This window comes from Piliocolobus tephrosceles, chromosome 13, assembly GCF_002776525.5.
Source record: "Piliocolobus tephrosceles isolate RC106 chromosome 13, ASM277652v3, whole genome shotgun sequence".
NCBI lineage: Eukaryota > Metazoa > Chordata > Mammalia > Primates > Cercopithecidae > Piliocolobus > Piliocolobus tephrosceles.
The window spans coordinates 44709823-44735348 of record NC_045446.1 but is presented as its reverse complement, the minus strand read 5'-3'; the positions used below and the strand labels follow the sequence as shown (position 1 = coordinate 44735348).

Below are 25526 nucleotides of genomic sequence, written 5' to 3'. Positions count from 1 at the left end.
AATGTTCATAGCAGCAGTATTCATTATAGCCAAAAAGTGGAAACAACCCAAATGTCTATCAACAGATTAATGGATAAACAAAGTATGGTATATCCATACAATGGAATATTATTCAGCAATAAAAAGAAGTGAAGTACTGATAAATGCCACAACCTGAATGAGCTCTGAAAACATTATGCTAAGTGAAAGAAGCCAGGCATAAGGTCATATATTATACGACTTCATTTCTATGAATTATCCAGCATAGGCAAATCCATGAGAAACAAAAGTAGGTTAGTTGTTGCCAGGGGCAAAGGAGAGGGCGGGAATGGCAATTGACTCCTTAATGGACACGAGTTTCCTTTTGGGATGATGAAAATGTCTTGGAACCACTTAGAAGTGATGGCTACACAGCATTATGAAAGTACTAAGTGTCACTGAATAGTACACTTTAAAAAACGTTTCGGCTGGGCACAGTGGCTCGGGCCTGTAATCCCAGCACTTTGAGAGGCCAAGATAGGTGGATCACCTGATGTCAGGAGTTCAAGACCAGCCTGGCCACATGGTGAAACCCCATCTTTACTAAAATTACAAGAATAGCCAGGAGTGGTGGCGTGTGCCTGTAATCCCAGCTACTCAGAAGGGTGAGGCAGGAGAATCACTTGAACCCAGCAGGCGGAGGTTGCAGTGAGCTGAGATCGCACCATTGCACTCCAGCGTGAGCAACAAGAGTAAGACTCCATCTCAAAAAAGAAAAAAAAAAAGCTTAATTTTATGTTATGTCAATGTTACTTTCATTAAAAAGAAACATGTAGCTCAGAAAAGCAGTCAGTAAATGGTGCCTTTACTACTACTTATTATGATTATATTCCCTTCCCACTGGAGATCAGCTTTTCCCAAAGGCTGAATGATAAGATACGTTAGGAGGTCCCACAACAGGAAGTGCAGAGATGGAGGGATGAAGGAGGAGCGGGGAGACTGTGGCAGGTTTGGTCTTTCCCAACACTCTAAGCACTCACTGTGTGAGGTACATCCTGTGTGGAAGAGTAGACTGGGAGGTAGAACCATCTGCCCCCTACTGCCTGGGGCAGGACCACAGGACAACACTGGCAGACACAGCGGTGCAGATGGGAAGATGCTTTTTCGGCACAAGCCATGGACTTAGGTAGTATGGCCTGCTCCTCCCACTGCCTGGCAACACAGCCAGCTCACCCAGACTGCTGTCTTCTGGGTGTCAGTTGAACAATTGAACACTCCTGACAATGTGCTCCATGGCTTAGGTCAGGGTTCAGAGTCTATGTCTCCAAACTCTAAGATCAGGGACTGGAAGAGGCCTTAAAGCCCTCTATCCCTTCTTATTTGGCAGATGGGGAAACTGAGCCTTGGGGATGTGGCATCAGCTTGCCATATTCCTTGCTCAGCCACCCTTCTCTGCAATAGAGACTGGAATTTTGGTCATCCCTTTGCTGTAGTACTCTATCTGCAACCTTTTGGCTTTAATATTTTATATCTTGACAAAAGGACTTGACCTGGGGCAAAAGATTTAACAGGAAGCTCTGGAGTGTTCATTCTGGGGAAACAGCATGGCTTTTGAGGAAGAGCAAGAAAGCTTGGACAGCCCAGGGCAACCCCATCTTGTTAATAATAATAATGACGTCCATGTTTTTAAGGTAGTTACATGGTGGTCAGCACGTAGATGCCAGAACCAGTCTGTCTGAGTTTGAACTCCAACTCTCCCACTCATAAGCTGCATGACTTTGGTTAAAAGGCTTAATCTCTCTATGCCTCATTTTCTTCATCTGTAAAATGGGCATCATAATGGTATATATAAACGCTTCCAGAATTTTGCACAGCACATGGTAGGGACTTGATAGACAACAGTGATTATAATTCCTATTGCTGATATTAATAGTTACCTGGGGAAACCTATATGAATATGCTGAAGTTTGCCAAGGACCACTTTCCAGAAACAACAAACTGCAGAACCAACAGGGTCAACAGCATGCCTTTTGAAAAACTGGCCACAAATTGCATTTTTACAAAATCTAATTTTCTCATTAACCTCTTATTTGGGAAATGCTTTGTCTTTGAAATCATGTGAGGACTCCGTCTTGGCTTGGCAGGTACCCCTCTGGCTTTCAGGTGTGAGCTTGCTGTTTCCTTTGCCTGGAACGTTCTTACCTCCCACCTCCACCCAGACATCTGTGTGGCTACCTTTATCACTTCCAGCACTTCTTTCCCCAGAAGTCACTGTCTCAGTGAGTCCATCCCTGGGCACCCTGCTCAAAATCTCAGCTATCTTGCCCCTACACTTCATACCTGTCTTCTCAGCTTTGCCTTTTTCTTCTTGGCACCTTGTCTGACATAAGCCATAGTATTTATTTTGTTGGTTACCCATTCCCAGCTGGAAGGTCTTTGAGGTCAGGGATTTTGACCATTTTGTTCATGACGTTTCTCCAGTGCTCAGCACACATCTGAGCTCATAGTATGGACTCAACGACTGTGGCGTGTGTGAGTATATAGGTGGGAAGGAGGATTTCCTGGCGGGTTCTGATTTGAGAATTCACCTGAAGCTCACAGCTGAGCTTCACTGAGCTGCTACCCTGTGCCAGCTGTGGGCAGTGCCTGAATCTGCCACTTCACTTCATCTTCACAGAAGCCTTATGAATGGGAAAGCTAGGGCTTAAAGAGATTAAGAAACTGATCTGGTCACCAGCTTATAGGTGGTAGAGCCTGAGGACTGTGCTTTCTTGTCCTGGACAGAAAGTGCTGTCTTTGCCCTCCCCTGTACGCAGCCTGTCAGGGAGGCCTCCCTGGGTGGTTTCTGAGCTGGCTGCTTTGCAGGGCTAGAAGACCTATCCCTCCTCACCTGTCTGTGTCTGTGGGCGGCTCTTGGCAAGGGCCCTGTGTCAGGCGGCCCAAGTGCTTTCAGCACTTGGGGGTGGCAAGCTAATTAACTGGCCTGCTGAGTAGTTGGTGGATGACTGGGGATTGTCTGAAGTCTGCCTAGAACCGTGGCCTGGGGCAGGGCTCCTTCCAGCAACTTCCCTGGAGAGCTGGCTGCAGGGCAGGGCCAAACCAGCCATCATGATAGGGTGAAAGGCATTTTCTATCAAAAGAGGATGTTGGACAAGAGTTGGAAAGACCCAAGTTCTGATCCTGGCTTTGCCACTAGTTAGTTGTATAAAACTGAGCAAGTTCCTGAGTATTCCTAGTTTCCCCTGCTTACGAAATGTCAGCAGTGATCATGCTTACCTCCCAAACTGGTTGGGAAAATATATGCAATGTGATTAGCCCAGGTGCAAGAATAAATGTTAGATATTTTTATTATCTACAGCCCCCCTCATCTGTAAAATGAGAGGTTTCATTCAGTAATCACAGGCCTGGCGCACAGTAGGTGCTCAATAAATGTTAATTCCCTCTCTTGTCTCTTATTCCTCCTTTAGCATCAGATTCCTGGCCTATGTTGTCCCTGGGGCTCCAACACTCCTGGCCCTGGCCTAGAGGTTTTCTGTGGGCTCATGGCTAATGAGCTATCTTCCCAGGGCAGTGGGGCTAAGTGCTGGGGTGGCCATTCTGGAGCCATTGTATTGGAAATCCCCTCTTTTTCCTTCTTTACTTCCTTCCTTCCATCCAATTTATTTTTATTGATCAACTATTAAGTGCCAAACATAGTGAATACAGCTGTGAGCAAGACAAGGTTCCTGCTACCGTGGAGCATAGGTCCAGTTAGAATTAGGTAGAGAGAAAGGAAATGAACAACCATGCAGAAAATAAACCCTTTGAAAAGTAGAAAATAGAATGGTAGAATAGAAAGTGATGAGTGTGGGGAGAATAGCAAAGCCACCTTAGATGGGGAGTCAGGGAAGTCATCACAAAGGAAACAACATTTGAAGCAGGACTTGAAAGGTCAGAACAGGTCAACCATACTCAACTGGGCGAAAGGGTTTCCTGCTGAGGGAACAGCACAGGCGAAGGCCCTGAGGAGGGATGGAGCTTAGCTGGTGCCCCTGTACTTCCTAATGGGAAGTGCCCAGTAAAGACACAGCTTTGCACTTTCAGTCCAGGCAAAGCAATCAGCCTGCATCTTCAAGGGTTGGCTGCACTTAAGATCCGGGGTGCTGCCAGGATGTTCTTTTTGCAGTTAATTTGCTGCAACTGGCAGAAGTTAATCATGTCCACATTCCTCAAGGCCCCTGCCAAAGCTGGCCCTTCTCACAGATGCTGGTTTAAATTAGAGGGGTTGTTTGTGGAAGACTAGATTTAGCAGTGATTAACCCCAAACTGGTCCTATTGCCTTGCCCTCCTGATAGGCAGGTGGAAGCATGCTGGGCAAGGCTGGCATCTAGCACAGGCGGTAGATGCTTGCTCTTGCCATTACAATGAGAAAGGAGCCCATCAGCTCTCTTGCTAAGCCTGCCTGGGCTCTTACAGCAGCCAGAATGCCAGTCAGACCCACTGTTTTCCCATCCAAGGTACTCCACGCCTGGCCCTAGCCTTGCTCCTGCCTCTTCCTTGCTGTGCACACTCCTGCTCCACTCCACACCTTTGCTTACCTTGTCTCTGTACCCTCAGGAGAAGCTCTATTCATTTTTCCAGACTGTGCTCAGATTCTACCCGCCTATACAAGTTCCTCCTCGGACACCCCTGGGGAAATTCACCTTTTCTTCCCCATTCTTCTAGTTTCTCTTTGCACATAGGCGCTTTAAGGCATCGGTCATCATCTATATTGTGTTGGGGAGACTGAGTTCCAACTAAAGTGGGAGCTCCTGATGGCCAGGGATCCACGTCATTCATTTCTGCAGCTACAGGGCCTAGTGTGAGCTTTGGCATCTCATTCATTCAGTCATTCATTCAGCAAATGTGTATTGAAGGTCACTGTAGCAGGCACTACGAGAGGTAAGGGAATCACAGCTGTGGACAAGGTGTGTTCCCTGGTTTTAAGTTACTCCTAGCAAAGAGGCCATTGTAACACAGAGGGCTGAGCAGATTATGGTGTGGACTCTAATAAGAGATGCCCAGTCGAGCCTGGGGTGGTTCAGGATGGCTTCTTTAAGTCATACAGAATGAGGAATCTGAGGCTCAAAGGAGCGAAATGACTGGCCCAAGATCTCACATCTAGTATATGGTGGAGAAAGTGCTCAAATCCAGGCCTAAGTGCCCTTTGCACACAGCCATTTGTGGAATGGGTCCTCCTCTGTTACACTCCCCATTCCAAGCTAGCACACTCTTTCTTATCCTCAGCCACAAAATAAACAGGTGAGGGATTAGACCCACTTGGCCAGAGACTGGGCAGCCTTGCCACATTCTGATGCAAAAACCTGTTTTCAAGCTACTTCAAACTTTTAAAGGTTCTTGAAGTCATAGAGAGGCTCTCAGCCGAATCCAAGGCAAGTGAACAGATTTCCCATCTGCAGGGTATTTTGAAACAGCTTGCTTCTTACTCATGTTTTATTTGTTTGTTTTTCTATTACAAAAATAATGCATACTAATTGTAGAGAATTTGGGGAGAAAGACAAATCACCCATAATTCCACCACCCAGAAATAACCATTGTTACTATTTTGGTATGTTGAGATAGTTATTTGGGGATATTACTTAGAAATTGCTATAATATATAATTGCTGTTTATTAATTTATACAAATACATGAATATGATTTAGCTTGTTGTAAAACTTACACATTCCAGTGCCTGGAAATTTCAAAGATCTGCTGCTCCCAAAGAGAGCTCTTAAACCTAACCCTGTATGGTCCTTTTCATGTGAATAACATAGATCTGTTTCCCTCCCTGTCTTCTCTACCAGTCTGTGTGCTTCAAAAGGGAACCCTGAGCCTTTCTCATCATTCCCTCTTCAGTACCCAGTGCATAGCAGACACACAGCACTGGATGGAACGGATGCATCTGTGGCCCGGGAAGGTGTCCTGGGGTCCTTCCATTTGGCTGTCTTAGGGTGAGTGGTGCTGGTTATATATTTCTAAGGACAGCTCCCCCTTCTCTGCTGTGTTCACTAAGGAATTAAAGTATCTTACAGCAGGATTTTGTCTTTTTCATCAAGGAATCCCTGGGTGCCAGGAAGTGCCTTGCACAAAGAAAGCCCTCAATCCATGTTTGTAAAAGGCTGAATGACCTGAATAATGCCACTGTTTGGTAAATAGTGTGCATGGATTATCACCACAGCCATATGACGTGGGTCTAACCATATCTTTATCACATGAGGAAACTGAGGCTCAGAGAGGTTAAGCAGCTTGTCCAATGTCGGTGTGTTGCTAACTGGCAAAAGCCAAATGTGTGGTCAGCCTCCATCAGTGTTCTGTTTGCTTCCTTCATGGTGCTGCTTTTCAGATACCTGTCCTCAGATACCCACCTGGCAAAGGAACCTGTTGGCTCGCGCCCCTTCACTTTTCTAAGGCTGGGTGAAATACCACAAGGGTGGGGCCACTGATAGGGAAGATCTGCCACAAGGGCGCAGCCATCCGTGTGAGCCACCTGGCCTCTGGGCCCTGACCCGGCTACTCCTGGGCCCCCTAGATGCGCAGTGTAGCCACTTCTCCCTCTGTGTCCTTCACCACCTATCTTTTTCACAGCTCTGTTTCCCCTCTTGTCAGCAGATCTCTCAACAAAATGTTTTCCATCACTGCTGCCTATTTTTAGCCCCTTTATCGGAGTTATTTCCTTTGGTAAATAGCTTCCTGGCATAGGGTGAGCAGCCTAACTCGGGCGCCAGCAAGCCCTGTGCGGATGGGGGTGTGGGTTGGGTGGGCATCTGGGGTGAGAGGGAAGAATAGAGGAGCCATGGACCAGGCCCCACCTTTGGGGGCTACTTTCTGTTCCAATGGTGGCAGCAGCAGCAGGAGCAAGATGCTCATTCATTCCATTTTAATTCGTTAAAACCATTCTTTGAGAAGGCAGCATGTGCACAGGCCTCGGAAGCAGACAATCAGCGACAGGCGCCCAAAATAGACTCAAAATCAGCAGCATTTTGTTTTGCTCAAGGCTTTTCATGCCTGCAAGGGGAGGAAAGAAAGGATCCAGAGCATTTTCTGCTTCCAAACACACATCTATTTTACAATAAGACAAATGACTCGTATTCCTGCTATTAAATCCAGCAGCATCCCCTCCCCACCACCCTTTCTCTGAAGCCCTCGCCAGCATTTCCTTTTGTGGCTGTAAGAGAAGCAAATAGCAGTTCACGCATCTCCAATGCAGAGTGCCTCTGCCTCCTCCGGCTCTGCCTGCGAGCTGGGCTTTTACAAGCTGAGATTTTCATAAATTAATGCTGCGCGTGCTGCTGTAGCTGCTGTAACGGCTTTCCAGAAGGTGCCGTGAGCCAGGCCCTGCTGGAGAGAAATGAGCCAGTGATTTGCTAGTGGAAGGCTCTTGGCCCCAGTCAGAGGTTAAGCCAGGCAGTTGCAGACGTCCTGGGCTGCTCTCTTGAGTGCAGCCTGATGTCATTGAGCCTTTAGAAGGGACATCGACTTGGGAGATTCCCTGGTGACCAAGGAGGCCACTTATGCAGGGGGCGAGTCCCAGTGGGAGAGCGGGATGCCTGGACTCCCTGGCCCTGCCCTGTGGTGACATTGTGACATTATCCAGCCACCATCCCCTGGAGATCAGTTCTTCCTAGTATATACTCTGAGTACAGTAACACCTCCCATTTGTAGTACTTACAAAATGGGAATTTAACACTTATGTGTGAAATATGTTGACCATCTCGGTCAGGGGTCTGCATACTTAGGCTCATGTGCCAAATCTGGCCATAGCATTGATAATACATTATCTATGGCTGTTTTTTGCACTACAGGGCAGGGTTGAGTAGTTGCCATGTAGAGCGGATGGCCCTAAATAAAGCCTAAAATATCTACCCTCTGGCTCTCGACAGGAAAGGTTTGCCACCTTTGGTCTAAGTGGTGAGTCCCAGGAGAGCAGAAACCCCTCTGAGAGGTTTAGGGACACATTCACACACCCAAGATTACTCAGCTAGTAAGTGGCCTAAATGTCAATGTGTATGTGTGTAAGTTTCCACATCCAGGACTATCAGGGAAGTGATCAGTGGAATGTGTACAGGTAGAGCCAGAATTTGACAAAAAAGAAATCCCTCCCAAGAATAAAAGCTATATGATGAGTATGTAGGTGGGTAAGCTCAGTGCCTGACTTAATGTTTCTGAGCAAGAAATCTATTCAGGCAGACTCTCCATCACTTCTGAGCTGTGTGGCCTTGGGAAAGTTTTTAACCTCTCTGAGCCTCAGTTGTCTCAATTGTCAAATGGATATGATAAGACTTATTTTGCAGGACTATTATGAGAATTCAGCATGATAATTTAAGTAAATGCTTAACACGGTTCCTGGCAAATATTAGAGATTCTCTCCCAGGCCTGGTTCCCTTCAGTGGTTCCCACTGCTAATGACAAGGCCTTCCTTGGTCTTCCTCTATCTGCCTTTCCTAACACAGCTCAAGCAGCTGGACAGAGAGGGAGAAAGGGCCCTGACAGTCATGGCTGGCAACTGAGTATAGAGGTTGAAGTATTTTAGAATCACTAGACCTAAGTTCAAATCTTGATCCTAGTACTCACTGAGCCAGATCACCTTGAGTATGTTGATTTACCTTTCCAAGCCTTGCTTTTCTCTTCTGGAAGATGGGAAGGAAACACACACTTTGTTGTAAGGCAAGAATAAAGAGTAAATGCAATGATATGTGTTAGGCATTTAGAACAGAACCTGGAACTCAGTAAGTGTAAATAGTAAGCACCCAATAAATGTTAGTTGTTATTCCCCTCCTACATGACCTGGTCTAGGTAGATTCTAGCTTTTCTGGAATTCTTATGGAAATGATTGGCGTTGAGCATCTCTAGACCCCTCTTGGACCCTACCTTGGAGACAGCAGTCTCTGAGAAGGCTCCTCTCTATCCTGTCTCACTTAAGTGGAAACTACTATAAAACCCAGAGGCCCAGCACATTAAACCAGCCCAGCTATGATCCTGGCATGGGGACCAAACAATGTCTTTGAAAATATGTGTTTTCCTAGATAAAACCTCTAATTGGACAATTGTATCTTTTGGCCTTATGCAGACTTTATGACTTTGAAAGCTCTTAAACGGAAAGCTCTATGAATGAAATATATTTATTTCTGTGGCACTCTGACTCGTGCTGTTGACCTGACCGGGGGGTGGGGCTTCCAGGACTTGCTAATTTCCCTTTGCCAGGTGGTTGTTACTGTGCCTGCACCCTCAGAGAGCCACAGCCAGTTGTCACTGAAACCCAGACGAAGGGCTTCTGGCTGCCTAAAAGATTGTCCTGTACCCAGATTGATTTCCCAGGAAAAGAACATGGTGCTTGGGAATTTCTCTGGGAAGCATCACATTTTTCTTTAAAAGACTGAAAGTTCATTTTATCAGGGCTTTTTAGTCCTCATAGAAACTCTTACAGTCTGGGTTGAAAGCACCTGACTTCAAGGGTGGATTCATGGCTGATGAACACTTCCTTTGGGTACCCAATTCCAAGAAGTCTTCCGAAAGTAAGCAACGGAGCTACAAAGACATTTCCAGTGACACTGACTGCACACAGAAAATGTGTTAATTAGGATAACACAAGCTTCCATAACAAGAAGGTACCACAATGTATAAAGGCACAAACACAATAGAAATTTAGTTCTCATTCACATTTTAGTCCAAGGCTAACATTTCTGGTCAGTGGATAGCTCTTCTCCACCCAATGATTCAGGAATCCAGGCTCGTTCCATCTTAAGGTTCCACTGTACTAAGCAAGAGAGAGTATAGATTATGGAGGCCAATTAGCTCCAGTAAGGGAAATGTGCCAAAATTGAGGCCATAAAAAATTAAATGTGATATGCAAATAGAGTGCCATTAGGTCTAGTACCTGGTCAAACATGAGGGCTGTCACTATCTTCATCTGCAAATCTCCTGCCCTTAGATCAGTGTCTGGCATATAATTGGTGCTCAGTAAATGTATGTGAAAGAAATGAATGAATGAATATCCCACCAGTTCTATTCCTTTCTTCCCTGACTTGGGTCACCTGACAGAAAGGCCAAATTCCTGGTCAACTATTTCAGGCCATTTCAAAGGTACATCTGTTGGGCCCAGAGTCCAGTGGTTAGTCAAATGTTCCTCCTCCTGCTCCCACAAAATCCTGAATTTCTCATCCATTTTACAAATTGCTTTTATTAAAGAGAAATTTAAAATTATATAAATTTGGGAGTATCCCAAACAATCTGGTATATGGGTGTTTTGCCCAAGGATCTCTGATTAGAGGTTCCCTTAGAGGGCATCTAGGCCCAGAGCTGCAAAAATGACCCAGTTCATGAGCAAACCCACTTGGCAGTGGCTTCCTGGAGATGAATTCTGAAGGCAAGCATGCTGTGATTGATTAGTAATGTCTGCCATAGACAGAGAAAAGGAAAATGATAAGCAAAGTCCTGTGTAACCTGCTAGACACTATCAAGTCTAAGATCCTCATATGTATACGGCTGAGGTTCAAAGAGAAGAAGTGGTACACAACTACCATTGGAGACATAGGTTGGAGGGCCTAGGAGGTCATTGGAGGCAGAATGAAAAAGGATAGAAAATGGTGGAAGTTCTGCTGGAAAATTCTCTTACAAATAGAGAATTTAAGAGAGCTAACTGCTAGGAACTAGCCAACGATTGTAGCTACCTCTAAGAAAAAAGAAAGGAGCCAGAGCATGGGATGTGATGTGGTTTGGAATCTTGCTGGGCTTGGTCAGCCTCATTTGTGCCAGGTTAGAGGGGGAAAAAGAAGCCTGCTGTCCTTGCCCACGTTTCTTTCCATATATCATAAGATAGTTTCATGAACCCAATGGGCAATAGGTAGATGGCTGGGACTCTCCTAGGCCTCTGGGATGCCTCCCATAGAGATCTGGGCACAGAGGGCACCGTCCAGTCCCAGAGCACCATGACTCACCATACCTGGTGCTTCCTCTGTGCCTCCTCTGTGCTGGCTGCTGGGGGTCCAGAGACATTGAATCATGGCCCTCAACCCAGGTGAGCTCACAGTCTAGAAAGAGACAGAGAAGTCCTCTATTTCTTGGATCCTAAGATGATATTGGTTACAAAACAGTTTATCAGTTTAATGACAGAATTTTAGGAAGACAAAAAAGCAAACAAAAAAACAACCTACCAACCAAACAAAAAAAATCTCCCACCTTAAGCAGAGGCAGATTGTAGGAGCTATCCTGATTTTACCAAAGGAAAAATGGGACCACCTACATGATTTTTAATCAAAGAAATAAATTCAATCAGTGGTTACAATACAGAGTGATCTGTGCTGTGATGTGGGGAGAGCTGGGGAAGGTGTGGTTGATTCTGTCTTGGAAGGGAGGTCAGGAAGGTCAGGGCCCTGGAAAAAGGACATTTGAGGAGGAGTATGCCAGGCTGACAAAACAGGAAAGGGATTCCCAGCAGTGGGAATGGCATGGTCAAAGGAACAGGGCATATCCATATCCACAATAGCAAGAGCATGTGTAGGTGAGCCTGGATAGACAGACAGACAGACAGCGTGCAAATGGCAAAGGGCCTCTACGTATCTAGAGCAGCCATTGGGAAGTGAGGCTCCGGCCAAGAGACAGCCACAGCAGCTTTCAGAACGGGGGCCCAGAAGCCGATCAGCCATCACAGCTCCATCTCCTTCAGCTGCTCCCAGTGTGGGAGCACAGATGCTTGATAACCAAGGGATGGTCTATTTAAAACCACCTGTAAGTTGGTTCGAGAAGGCACACTGTAGGGTAGAGAAGGAGAGAGGGAAGGGGAATGTCAGGAGGAAGAAGCATGCGAGAGGGCTCAGGAGGCGGGATTCCAGCCTAGGCTCAGCCCTGAGCTCACCGTAGGGCCTGGGGCAAGTTCCTGCCTCTCTCTGTGCCTCAATTTCGTCAGTCTCAGTCTCACGCAGTGGTGAATTGTGCAGGCTCAGGAACCAGGTGTGTGGGTCCCAAGCTAGGCTTCCTCACTTGTGATCTGCAAGCATTGGTCAAAGAAGTACTTAACCACTGTGCCGACGTTTTCTCCTCTGTAAAACTGAGATAATAATAGTACCTACCTTTTAGAGTTGCTGCGAGTGTTAGATGAGGTAATGCATGTGAAGCATTTATAGCGGTGCCTGGCACACACTAAACACTCAAAATCAGCTATTTTTAAAATTATAATATGATGATGGTGTTGGACTAGCTTAGTGGGTTTTAAACCTTAAACCTTAGAACCTTTCTCCTAACGTATTTGGAACTTCAGTGGGTGAAAAAGGTCACATTGAGCTCTTCTGGTTGGAAGGTGGAGAGCCTGAGCCTTGCCACTTTAGCATCCCCCTTACCCAGGTCTGCCTCCCAGCTCCTCGCACCCCAGGCACCTCTGCAGAATCTTTAAGCTCCAGGAAACCCAGACTGAAAGCAATTATCCCAGAGGATCTCTGAGGTCCTTTTCAGTTGCTCCTTTTAATCCAATTCTTGCTTCAGACGCTTGAGTTTACATCTGGAAGAGCTTTCTTTGATAGCTCAAAATCCATTTTCCAAAAGCATCAACTGAACCAGGCCCTGGGGGACAGTGTGATAAAGGCAAACCAAGGCGGATATGGAGAGGTGAGGAAGGTATTTGAGCAACAATCCTGACTGCAAAAACCCACAAACAACCAAATACCACCATTATGGTTTTTACTTTAAGTCAATACATTTTTATTTAAGGAATTTTACATGTGATTCATTCCACTGTCCATCAGGGTCACCTTAGTTCTTCCAAATCTTGAGTCAAGATTTATCTTCAAGATAGGCCTTTCTAGAGATTCATGCTTAATCCACAGTCATTCTGTCCATCTTAGTTGGGCTTGTTTTATCTCCACTTGAATACAGACATACTGATGAAATACTTTAAAAACTTCCTACCCAGAATCTTTAGGGTCTGGTTCTTCAAATAATTCACTTTAGGGCCCTAGCAGTTGAATTGTGGAAAGCATATTGCTATTTTGGCTAATGAGCACAAATGTATTATTCTTTAATATTTTTCTAATGTTGAAGTTGTGTTGCATCCCATTTTCACTCATGACTTTAGCAGAAATGTTACAGGTCTCATTGTCACCAGTGTGATGTGTTTGCTGTGATGGAAACATAACTTGTTTCTCAATGTAGCCGCATTAACAATCTCGGGATGGCATGATCAACAGTGCCTATTCTCCTTGAGAATGGGGCATCACCTTCACAGTTGTTAGGATAAGCTATGCAGATGTGACTGCCTTCTTTCATCACAGTTCAGGATAGTTTCTCATTCTTTTTTCTCAAGATGGTCAGGCGCTGTCGTTGCCCTGTGTGCAGTGTGCCATGGGTGTCTCTTCTCTACTTAGGAACTGTCTTATTTCCTCACCTCTAATCTGAGAATAGCAGATGACCAAAAAATCATTATTGGATCTATCAAAGGGAACTGAGTATGGGCACCCCTATGTGGCCTGCTTCAAGCTGGATTCAATGATGACCCAAACAGATGTAGATCCTGACCATGCGGATGTTATTGTCTAGGGGGAAAGATAAATTAGTGTAAGTGTGATAGGGATCAGGACTTGAAAGATAAAATTCCAACGTCCAGAACAACCACTGTAGGACCCTATAACCCACAAAAAGTAGGGGTTTGCCTTCAGGATCTACTAGGGCTGAGTCTTGGGAGGACCCTGAGAAACTTCATCTGGAGGTCCTGAAATGGAAGATCTCTTTGCTTCCTGGGACCCCAAGACCCACTGCAGAGTTCTGCCTGGCTTTTCAGCATATACAGAAGGCTGGCTGCTTGTTGTGTACACTGTTAGAATTGCACATGCGCTTTAGACATTGGCCATTCAGCTTCCAAGGCAGGCTATGGAGGCCACAATGAGCGAAAGCTGAGGAAACAAGCCCAATCCACAGTTAAGTCCTGACCCCTATCACACTTATTGATCTTCCCTCCCAGAATAGCATCTGCATGGCCAGCATCCACATATGTTTGGATCGTCATTGAATCTAGCTTGAAGTAGGCCACATAGAGGTGCCCATATTCATCCCTTTGATTGATTCAATATTGATTTGTTGCTCATTCAGTGCCATCTTCATTGACTATCTTCTGCTTGTCGTTCATCTGCATCTTCCTCTGGTCACATGCCAGCTGCTTCAGCTACCTTGGCCTTGTCACTGTTCTCTAAGCACTCCCGCTGCTTAATGATCAGGTTCTCTTTGCCTGGAATACCCTTTCCTGCATCACTGCCTTCTCTCACACCTACTAAGCTCCTACTCAATCCTCAAAACAATTCCAAATGCCACCTCCTCTAGGAAGCCTCCCTAGATCACCTCAGAATTTTTTATTCCTCCATTTCCTGTCCTTCCATAGAACTTACACAGTATGTGACATTCCACTTGAATATGAATTATGTTTTTGTCATTGCTCCCACTATGTTATAAAGCTTGATGTGGGCAAAGATTTTTATCTTACTGGTCTTCATACTTGAATGTTTGGGGGAAGTCCATGAACTTGGCCTTTTTAATTCCTAGATCTTTCTGGGTATACAAACTTAGACTATCTAATATGTCTGAGTTTCACTATTTCCACCTGTAAAATAGGCATTTTTTTAAAAACTTGTGATAACAAGTTTATTGTGGGCATTAACTAAGATGACTTGTATGAAGTAATAATGAAAATAAAATAATAGTAATGAGAGCTGATATTGACTAAGTGCTCATTTAGCCACTGCTCTGCTCTTTACAAGTAGGTCATTTGAAACATTTTTTAAAATTTTGAAATAATGATAGATTTGCAGGAAGTTGCGAACATGGTACTGAGCGATCCCACGTAAAGATAGAACTGAGAGATCCCTTTCACCTGGTTTTCTCCAATGTTTACACGTTACATAACTATAGTACAGTTTCAGAACCAGGCAACTGACTGTGTGAGTATTGTTCTGTGTCCTTTTCTCACTTGTGTAAATTTGTGAGAATCTTACACAATCACCACCAAAATCAAGATACAGAACTCTCCCATCTCCACAAAGATCTCCCTTGTTCAGCCCCTTCAGAGTCATATCCACCCCTCTCCTTTCCGCCACCCCCAGCCCCTGACAACCAACTATTAATATGTTTTCTCTCTGCAAAATGTTGTCATTTCAACAATGTTATCTAAGTGGAATGGTAAAGTATGTGACTTTTTAAGATTGGCTTTGAGATCCATTCAGGTTGTCTGTCTATAGTTCATTCCTCTGTCCCTGGTGAGTTCTGTTCCGTGGATATGCCACCAATATACCACTGATATACACTGATATACCACTGATACATGACTGACAGACCATGGTTTAACCAGGAAAAGTATCTGGGTTGTTTCCAGTTTTTGGCTTTGACATATAAAGCAGCTATAAATATTTGTGTATAGATTTTTATTTGAATATAAGTCTTCATCTCACCAGGATAAATGCTTGGGGGTGCCACTGTTGAGTTACATGGTTAGTATATGTTTAGTGTTTTAAGAAGGAAGTCGAACTGTTTCCGAGAGTGGCTGTACCATTTTACATTCCCACCAGCAATGTATGAGTGATTCAGTGTCTCTACATCTTTGCTGGAATTTGGTGTTGCCACTATTTTAATTTTATCTGTTCTAAAAGGTATGCAGTGACATCTTATCATGGTCTGACTTTTCATCTCCCTAATAGCTAGTGATGTTGAACATCTTTTCACTGCTTATTGGCCATCTGTATATTCTTTTCAGTAAAATGTCTCTACATGTCATTTACCCATCTTCTGGCTGGATTGTTTGTTTTTTAATGTGGAGTTCTGAGTGTTCTTTATATATGCTAGATATGGGTCCTTTGCCAGCTATGGGATTTGTACAATTAGTTCAATTAATCCTCATAACAACTCATGAAGAAGATACTAGGATTATCCCAATTTAATAGATGAGGAAGTTGGGGCACTGAGAGGTTAGCACTGTGTGTGGCACACAGCAGGTTTCCAGGGACACATCACAGTGAGTTTCATGCAGATGGAGCTCAGACCAAAGGTATAGCACCTCGAGGTACCTTGGTGGAACGGTGAGGCTGTTGGAGATAAGGAAGAGGAGCTGAAAGTGAAGGCCAGCAATGAGTAGAGGGACTTTATACCAGGCCATCAGCCCATTTAACAGGTTGAGGAGTTGAGGCACAAGCACTAGAACAGATTGCTATCTGTCTGTTTCATTTAAGTTTCTGTAAGTTTCACTAAGCCTGTGAAAATTGTGTCTCTTTTCAACTGCATCCTACCTTTCTCCTGTGCTGCAAGGTTTGATGGTAGCTGGCTGGTTTCTACTTCAGGGCCTTTTTTTTTTTTTTTTTTTTTTTTTTTTTAGAAGGGATTTCTCGCGTGCCTTCTCTTTCCAGGGCACATGGAAGCAGGCTGCTGCTACTGTCATGGAAAGCACAGGAACAGGAGTCAGGATACCAGGTGTTGGTCCCAGCATGGTAGTGAATAGTGTGGGAATTGAGTGCAAGTCGTTTCTCTGGGCTTTCTATCTCCATATCTGTAAAACAGGAGTGACAACAGCAGCTAGCTGGCAGAGTGATTGTATAGATTAAATAGAGAGGAGAGGAGGAGAACAGGGGTGTTGGTAACACTCATGGGTTCAGAGTGGAACTCTTTCCTGTCTAACCATGTAAACCTGAGCAGTGTGCTTAACTTTTCTAAGCCTGTTTTCGTATCTGAAAAACAGGGACAATCACAGTTTCTACTTTATGGGCTTGGTGTGAGGATTAAATGAGATATTGCACATAAAGCACTTGCGTAGATCCTCTCTCAAGATGAACATGATTAATAATAACTAACATCTATCAAGCACTTACTTTGTGTCAGAATCTGCTGAAGTTCATCAAAATTAGGATTAGACACCAAGACAAGGACTTAGGTGCAAGTTTATATGGGAGGGGATCCCAGGAAGCAATGTGAGAGAGCAGGGAAGTGAGATGGGGAGGAGTCATTTTGGTGGGCAGTGGGGGCTCAGTCCCACTGGGCACCCTCTTAGAGACTGAGAAATGCACCTCAGAATCTCCACTGTGGTGTTTATCCACCATCTTCCAGTCCTCATTCGTGGAGGGTCACTCCTGGGGCATTCATTCCACCACACCTTTGACCTGCCCTGTGCTTGGGCTAAGCCTATAACCGTGATGAGGAAGCATCCTCAGGAGAAAGACTCAGGAAGGCATTGGCACATACAAGGAACTGAACTATCTGTATGGGGCTTTGGCGTTGGCTGAGGGGAAATTGATCAATGCTACTGGTGTCTGCTACACCACTTTAAGCACTTTATAATATTAACTCATTTACTTCGTGTAACAACACTATGAAATGTTCTGTTATTATCCCCATTTTATAGATGAAGAAACTGAGACACAGAGGGGTTTTACAACTTGACCAAGGTTCTCCAGTCAGTCTGATTTCAGAGCCTGCATTCTTTTTTTATTTTTTATTTTTTTTGAGATAGGATCTCACTCTGTTGCCCAGGCTGGAGTGCAATGGCACGATCATGACTCACCGTAGACTCAACCACCCGAGTTTAAGTGATTCTCCCACCGCAGAGCCTCCCGAGTAGCTGGGACCACAGACACACACCAGCATGACGGCTAATTTAAAAAAAAAAAAATTTTTTTTTAGTGATGGGGTCTCACTATGTTGCCCAGGCTGGTCTCAAACACCTGGACTCAAGCAATCCCCCTGCCTTGGTCTCCCAAAGTGCTGGGATTACAGGCATGAGCCACCATGACTGGCTGGAGCCTGCATTCTTTCGAGAAGTTTTGACCATAATTCTCAGTAAAAAATATATTTTACATCACAATTCAGCTCCCAAACACACACACACATACACTAAATAAATTAAAGATTCCTAAAACAATACTCATCTGTACCACGTGCAATACACTCTGAAATTTTCTGTTTTTTTTTTTTTTTTTTTAAATCACGTTATTTTAAAAATGGTGTTAGTCACCCACTAAATTGTTTTCATAACCCAGTAATGGGCTGCAACCCATGGTTTTGGAAAAGACAGTGCTCTAAAATTCTATTTTATAGGACAATGTTGATGTCATAAGGCTGGCATGGAGAATGATATGGGGTAGGTGCCCAGGGAAGGTTGGTTTCCTTGTGTGCCCTTTTTGGCAAACCAGAGCCTATGAGCTGCTATCTTCTAGGCTTGCATACAGAGGCCTGGCTGGACCTAGCACGTTTCTTAAATCCTAGACTTACCCCAGTGGAATCTGCTCAGCCTCCTCCCTGGGGATGGACACCATCTTAGGCTATGACCTTCAATTCACTGGCTCCCCAGAAGCCAGCTCCTCCTTGGGAGGTGAGGTTATACCCTGTCCCCACAACATTGTCATTTCCTTCCCCTGAGTCTCTCTGTGTGAGGATTGTTCCCCTAATCAGGATGGAGACGCAGTTCATTACAAGCTGGTGAGGCAACGGCTCTGTGCTCCAGGCCCGAGACAGGCTGTCTGGGAGCTTGGCCAGCCTCCCACTGCCCCGGACACCAGGGCAGTGGCCTCAGAGCAGAACCAGCTCTCTGGGTTTGTCTGCCCCCTTCCCAAGGGACACAGGCAGACACACTGTTTGCTGAGACTTCCACAGCTTTCATTATTATAAAACCTCTGTCATCCTCAGACAATGAGTTTCAGCAAATGATAGCACTACTTCCGAGAGCGTCTGTAGAGCACCTAGAATAACAACTGGCCTTTACTGAGTTTTTACCATGCACCAAGCCCTGGGCTAAACGCTTCACCTGCAGGCTGTTCGTCTTTACAGCAAACCCAGTAGGTAGGTATAACTATCCCCACTCTACAGATGCAGGAACAGAGGCACAGAATGTTTTGGTAGCTAAACAAGCTCATCAGGAGGTTAGAAGATGGCCACACCTAGCTGGCCCCACTGACTCCAGCGACTGCCTCTCTTTGCTGTGTTGCGTACGAGAATGTGACTCCAAGTGTTTCCTTCCTTCTGGATCCACCTCTGGCTTCACTCTGCTCAGCCGTCAGGTGAGTTTCCATAGGTGACTTTGTCTCTCTGAGCCAAGTTTCCTCATCTGTAAAACAGTGCCTAGTGGTACTTCCTTCCTCAGGCTGTTAGGAAGAGTAAACGAAATAATGTATATAAATGCATCTCCCGGAGCTCCTAACACGTAAGAAGTGCTCAATAAATCTATGTATGAAAGAGTCGATTCAGCTGTTTTCCTACTGACTTGACAGTATCCCGCAGCCATTTCCCAGAGGCATGATGTCACCATCCAAAGGATAATAGCAGCCAATCTAGAAACCTCCATGTGTTCCTGGGCTTCTCATACTTGTGCCTTGTCTTGCCCCACTGCCCCATCTCACTGACTTCCCTGGGGCAGAAATCTCCAATATGACTAATATCTCTTGGAGGGCTATGAAGAAGCCATTTATTTCCTCCAACAAGAGACCCCTCCACCCAGGACGAGGAGAATAGCCATGTGGTGGCTGCAGAGCCTGGTACAGAAATTCTCGTTAGCTGCAGTTTAATTGCTGCCTGCTGTATAGGTTTTTAATAACAGTAAGTCCCAATTAGTTTCTTGTTACTTCAGAAATAATTACTGATGGTGGACCTTTGTCTCTGTTTTAATTCCAGCTTCATTCCCGAGCTGCGGAAGTCTAAACAAGTGGGCAATTTTAGCTGGAGGAGGTGGGGAGGATTGGGGATGCATGAGGAATGTCTGCACAGAACTGCAAGTTTCACTGGGGTGCGTGTGTTTGCCTGAGATGAGTGGAGGAATGGCCGTGGCCATTTCTCACCTCTATAAAGAAAATCGTGGGCCCCTGTCTTGAGCTAAGGACAGGGATGGGGCCCTGCTCTCAAGGGCAGGTGGGTCTGGGACGTAGCATTCTCTGCACAGAGAGACCACAGGGGAGCTGGCCTCCAGTTATGAACCATGCCAATGGCATGCCCTTCCGCTGCCCTGGGGGCCAGGCCCCAGCCACTGACCAGCTCAGAGGCAGATGCCACCGCCCCCGACAGTGACAGGCACAGCCAAATGGAAGAGCAGCTTTCAGGAGCGGGGAGAGGGGAGGGGGTGTGCCGTCTCTTCCGCAAGGGCAGTGCCCCAGCCTCAGCCGCACTTCCGATCTGCAGTCCAATAGACCTTTCTAGCATGTCAAAGAGAACCTGGGGGTGTCAGGGGGTCTTCAGAGCTTGCGCTGCACCTGTGGCACCCACAGCGAACAGCCGTCCGTGAGCCGAGGAAACTGTACACAGGTAAGATGGTCACTGAGCTTTGTTTGAAGTGAGATAGTCTCCTAGCTTCAGGGAATTCTCTTTCAGTCTGACCTGCTTTTATGCTGCTTTGTGTTTTTAACTTTTATCCTATTGTACCTGGGAAGCTATTGTAATGCTGATGAGTTATTGTCTGCTGAAGTTATGTAGTGATCAGAGCTAACGTGTGTTGGGCATGCCAGACCCTCTTCTAGGTGAGGTATATGTATTTATTCATTTAATCCTCACAGAAAATGCTCTGAGGTTAGTATAATTATTATGATCGGCCCTCTTTTGCAGATGAGGAAACGGAAGCACACAGAAAGATTAAGGAATTTGCCCGAGGTCACCCAGTCCATATGTGGCAGAGCTAGGGAGATTCCTTCCCAAGGAGTTTGACTCCACTGCCAAGCTTCTGACCAGCCTCTTATGGGAAGGACTTGACCCATTAGAGAACGGGATACTTCACAATGCATATATCCCCTGTGATTTTTTTTAGTTGGCTCTGCATAATACATTCTTTTATGGCCCGTGTGTGTGTGTGTGTGTGTGTGTTTGGTGATTCTTGTGTTGATTTTTGGTTCCAACTGTGTTCTCTGAAAGCTTCTCTTCATTTGAAATGTCTGGGTCCGGCCAAATGCTCTGTTCTTAGTGTTTGTGCAGTTTCCATGATGGATGAAATGGCAGGGGCACTTCTGAGCCCAGCCTAGGACTGTGGCCCAGGCCACCCACATTTAGAGGTGACAAAGCCCTCTGTGCCATCATACTGGCCAGCCTTGGTCCTTTTCAATGTGTCCTGTCCCTCTTTCCTCACGACCAACTTGTCAAGGGAAGATGTCGCACTGCTGAGCCAGTAGTTTGCTTTTTTTCTCACCATGTTCTTTGGTTTCTTTCCCCCCTGAGAATCCTTTGCAGTGGAATTGCAAATGGCTTGGCTGGAAAAACCTGCTGAAAATCCATCCTTTCTCATGTTTTCCTGCTTACCTCCTGTTCGTTTCATCCATTCGGCCAAACTGCGAGGTTGTCTTATTGTTAATAATCTGGGCTACTCTGTGTTTGGAGGTTCATTTGGAAAATTGTGTCCAGCAGGCAGAAATGCTCCACTTCATCTCAGACACAAAGGCATTCTTTGAAGGTACAAAGGGTTCGGTATTAAATAAGTAAGCAAACAAGCCTGGCCTTTGAGGAGAGAAGTGTGGAAGGGGTAGGGAGAAAAAGAAAACTGCCTCATCAAACTGTACCTCGGTTTATTTAGACAAGCAGAGCTTATTTGTGTTTATTTTATGCTCACATCCTAGGGTTTCAAGGAATGCTCTTGTAATCTACTCCAGAGGCATCAGCGTTCTTGCCAGAATCTCTTGATGGCCAATCTTTTTGAAGTGTCAGGTGAAATGCGGGTGAAGGGACTATTCTGTTTGAGAAACAGCACGAGAGAGACTGATCCATTTTTCTAGTTACTGGGAACGTTTCCCTTCACTATAAGGGCTGATGCTCTTCTGGCAGTATCTGCCCAGAAAAATCTCAAGCCTCAATGGGTATATCCCTTCCTTTTCTCTCTCTCCAAACTAAATTGCATCCCTGTCTTAGTTTGGATCCTCCAACATAGACTCTGAGGTAAGGATTTCAGTGCAAGTAGTTTATTTGGGAAGCAATTCCAGGAAGCACTGTGAAGGAGTGGGGAGTGAGACAGCGAGAAGAAAGTCAGTAAAAGGTGTGCTAATGGGTGGGTTACTGTAATGGGCAGCTGGGCTCAGTCCCACAGGGGGCCTCTGAAGGACTATGTTGGACCTACCTCAGAATTGTCCCATGGAGGAACAAAGAAGCTGGGGTGTTTATGCACCAACTCATCTGCCTCACTCGGTGTGGTTTTCTCCTGGGATGTGAGAACCCCAGCACTTCTGGCCTGCCCTGTTTGATGTACAAGAATCTCTCAGAGACAGGATGTCCCTAGGCAGAGGGACATGCCCACTGTCTGTGGATGACCTCCAGGCTAAACCAAGGGAATATGACAGGATGTCAACAGCATCTGCTAAAGCAACCAACTGCTCTAACATTGTGTGCGCTGGACAAAATTATAACAGTTGCCAATATTTACCTATAACCTCTAGCCAGTTACATGTGTATTAATCTTATTGATCCCCCAAAACTTTTGAATAGGGGCTGCTGTCATCATCTACAGTACAGCATTGTGGCTAAGAACATGGACTCTGGAGCAAGAATAACTGGATTCAAATCTCACCTCTTCTGCTGAGTAGTTGTGTGACTTGGGCAGTTTTCTTAGCTTTCTTGAGCCTCAACTTCCATACCTGCAAAATGGAGATAACAATAGTAGCTACTTTGTAGGATTGTTTTTGAAGATCAAATAAGTTAATACACGTAAAAGCAATTATAACAGTAGGCATATACTAGGTATTCAATGAACACTAGCTGGTGTTGTCCTACAGATGAAGGAATTGAAGCTCAAGGAGGTTCTTAGCTGAAGGTTTTGTAGCTACCAAATGGTAGAGGCAAGATCTTAACTCAGGCTTTCTGTGGCAGCATCACTTTTTCTACTATACCAAGTGATTTTGTAATCATTAATACATGAGAAAGCACTTTCTAAACTGTAAAGTGCTCCACAGAAGCTTTGCTTGTGTTACTAGTTCTGCTCCTTGGAACAGCAGATACAGTCTTGTTCTCTCAAGAGCTTCAGCCTGGTCTTTGAATTCTGCTGTCATCTCCGCACACCTGGCACTGGGCACAGTGTCTGACTGGGTGTCAGCTAGGTAGATGAGTTATCCAAAGCCCCAGGACTGGCCCAGTGATCCCTTCCTTCAGAGCTCCTGCCTGCAAACTTCTGCTCAAAGTCAGGCCCTATCTCTGTCACATGCCCCGATTGCTGCTGCTTCCTCCTCCCTACCGTCCCTACACCCTACTTGGAACATCCTCCCTGCTCCACCATGCCTTGTGCCTGGTCCAGTGATCATCTCCCACACTACCACTTCTACAATTTCCCCTTTCCTTGCCTCCACACTAGCCCTCCGGCCTCCCCTCCTGGACTCAGAGCAGCCCTCTACTTTTCCTTCTTGGATGGTGCTCTTGGGTATATGTGTCAGTCTGGGCTTCCTACCCTGACCATAAGTTTCTTGTGGGCAAAACTGAGTGGCATTTTTTCCTTTATTCATTTATTTATCCATTGTGGTCCCAGACATGGTACCCCATCTGGTAATGGGGAAATGGGAACAGGCAGAACAAGATTGATCCATGGTTGAAGAGCTCAGTTTGGGGGAAAACTGGCATGCAAACATTGCTATCAGTGACAGTGAATCTTGGTGGGGACACAGAGCTGAGGTGCCCAGAGACTAGGATCCTCTCTCTCCATGCGATGGGGTCAAAGATGAAGTGACACTAAAGCTTGGTTTTTAGATTAGGGATGATTTGGTTGCAAGGAAGAGAAAGTTGCTCAAGCCAGGCCATGGAAAAGTGGGAGTGGGAACCTTGTAGAAACAAAGAGCGGGAACTTCTCCTCCAGGAACTAGAGAATCATCAGAGCTTCCACTGTCTGTCCTGCTCCTCTCTGCACGGCTTCCTTTCTGCACATAATCCTACACTGCCCAGCTGTGAACCTAGATGACCTGCCCCATCAGTGCCCCATGGTCCTGTTGTCCCAGGATCCAATCCCTGTGATTGGCCCAGCTTGGGCTGAGCGTTCATCCCCAGTCCAATCAGCTTTGGCCAGGAAATCAGGGACGTCAAGTATGAAAAGGATGCACGATCCCCCAGTGGGGGTGGGAGGAAATGAGTGCATCTCTACAAGTTCTTTTTTTTTTCTTTTTTTTTTTTTTTGAGATGGAGTCTCATTCTGTTCCCTAAGCTGGAATGCAGTGGCGTGAACTCAGCTCACTACAACCTCTGCCTCCTGGGTTCAAGAGATTTTCCTGCCTCAGCCTCCCGAGTAGCTGGGACTACAGGTGCGCGCCACCATGCCCAGTTAATTTTTGTATTTTTGGTAGAGATGGGGTTTCACTATGTTGGCCAGGCTGGTCTCAAGCTCCTGACCTTGTGATCTGCCTGCTTCAGCCTCCCAAAGTGCTAGGATGACAGGCATGAGCCACCACACCCCGCCGCTTCTCTGCAAGTCTTGAAGGGAGAGTATATTAGTTTCCTGGGGCTAATAACAGGTTACCACAAACATGGTGACTTAAGACAAGAGAAATTTATTCTCTCACAGTTCTGGAGGCCAGAAATCTAAAAAATCAAGGCGTGTGCAGAGCCATGCTTTCTTGGCAGACTCTAGAGGAAAGTCCTTCCTTGCCTCTTCCAGCTCTGGTGGCTCCAGGTGTCTCGTGGCTGTGGCAGCATCATTCCAATCTCTGCCTGTCTTCGCCTGCTCCCCTCCTCTCTGTCTTCTCCCCTTCTCTTCTCTTCTCTTCTGAGGATATTTGTTATTGGATTTAGGGGCCACCCTAATCCAGGATAATCTCATCTCATGATCATTAACTTTACACCTGCAAAGATCCTTTTTCCAAACGTGTTCGTTTTTATGGATTCCAAGTGGACATATCATTTAGGGGGCCACCATTCAACCCACTACAGTGAGAGTCTGACATATAGAGAAAGGGAGGAAGGGAATTCCAAGTTGAGGGACCAGCATGAGCAAAGGATAATTACTCAGGGAGCAATGACATATTTCTGCTCCAGGGGCAGAGGGTTAACTGATGGCAACAGAGAGGGCCGAGGTTACGTACAACCAGACCACAAAAGGACTTCCATGTCACATAGTAGCTTTCCCTTGTGGGCAGCAGGGGGGTCCACTGGCAGTTCTTGAGTGACAGAGGAGCATTATAAAATTTAAAATTTGTGTTGTAAGCAGATTCCTCTGGCTGCAGCATGGAGCTGTATTAGAGGGGGACAGAAATGGAGGGAGGGAGATATTCATAGTTGTAAACACCTACTATGTTCCAGGCATGTTTCTAGAGACTAAAAATACAGCAAAAGAGGACCAGGCACAGTGGCTCATGTCTGTAATCCCAACACTTTGGGAGGCCGAGGCAGGTGGATCACAAGGTCAGGAGATCCAGACAATCCTGGCTAACACAGTGAAACCCCATATCTACTAAACATACAAAAAATTACCCTGGCATGGTGGCATGCACCTGTAGTCCCAGTTACCTGAGAAGTGGAGGCAGGAGAATCACTTGAACCTGGGAGGCAGAGGTTGCAGTGAGTCAAGATCATGCCACTGCACTCCAGCCTGGGTGACAGAGCAAGACTCAATCTCAAAAAAAGAAAGAAAGAAAGAAAGAAAGAAAGAAAGAAAGAAAGAAA

At 45.6% G+C, this 25526-nt stretch overlaps 1 protein-coding gene and 1 non-coding gene across 2 annotated transcripts in view; one reads left to right on the top strand and one right to left on the bottom strand.

Moving 5' to 3' along the window:
- The window catches only part of NAV2 (neuron navigator 2), a 771558-nt gene that overhangs the window by 230649 nt on the left and 515383 nt on the right, over positions 1-25526 (top strand). The window lies entirely within an intron of this gene.
- On the bottom strand, positions 13045-13179 carry LOC111525891. The gene has a single exon (XR_002726228.1). It is a non-coding gene; the product is annotated as a small nucleolar RNA SNORA1 (small nucleolar RNA).